Source organism: Octodon degus, unplaced genomic scaffold (assembly GCF_000260255.1).
Source record: "Octodon degus isolate 3935 unplaced genomic scaffold, OctDeg1.0 scaffold00166, whole genome shotgun sequence".
Lineage (NCBI taxonomy): Eukaryota > Metazoa > Chordata > Mammalia > Rodentia > Octodontidae > Octodon > Octodon degus.
The window spans coordinates 6,186,605-6,187,559 of record NW_004524742.1 but is presented as its reverse complement, the minus strand read 5'-3'; positions in this window follow the sequence as shown (position 1 = coordinate 6,187,559).

Below are 955 nucleotides of genomic sequence, written 5' to 3'. Positions count from 1 at the left end.
AGTATTTGTATCACGTTTCTCAACAGGTCAATTTCTATAGCTGCAATATATTCTCACCTCTTCTTAAATCTGGAAGTCTAGCAGATTCCTCTTTATTAGGAACCGCGCCTCAGCTCAGCTCTGACAACGAAATGCCTCCAGCCCGCCGGCAGTACTCATTCGGTACCGTTGAAAATTTGAACCCAGGCAGCCTCTATATATATGATTTCTGAAACAGAATTTCACTATGTAGTTCAGGCTTCTGCCTCAAATTCTCTATGTAGTGCCAGATGGTCTCAAACTCATGGCACTCTTCCCACTCTTTCTCCCAATTTGTGGGATTATAGGATTGTGACACCACATACAGCAAGAAATATATATTTTAATAACCCACATAGGCACCATTACATTTAGTATACAGAAGCTGTTTTCCCTTTTACTTTGGCCTCCTTTTTCCCTGGGTGAAAATCAGTGTGGACTCAGGTATAATTGCCAGGAAAATCTAATCAAGAAAGGTCTAACTATTCCACAGACACATTAGTATTATTTGGTCACAGATACCAAAGGCTGTCAATTAAAATGTTTTCTTGCTTCAAGAAAAACAACATAAGCCTTTTTGTTGTGGAGAAGTTTATGGTCTCAGTCAGAGTTTGAAAGTGTCCTCCTGAATCAAGAAAAATGCTCCCATCATGAAGACCATTTCACAAACCCTATGTAAGCTGAACAATTCAAATTGGCACACTGGACATTAACCCATTTCAAAAGTGAATGTGCATTGAGATTTCAAGCAGTAATTATTTTTCCTTTCATTAAATTTCACAATTTGATTCTCACTTAAGATATTTGTTCAGGGAGAAGTGTGAAGAAGAGCACAAAAATAAGCAGATATGAGTTTTGCTTATGGAAACTGAGTCTAAGATAAGACTTGACTGAAGTTAATGGTTTTTTTTCTTTGTTTTTTTCAAAGTTTTATTGA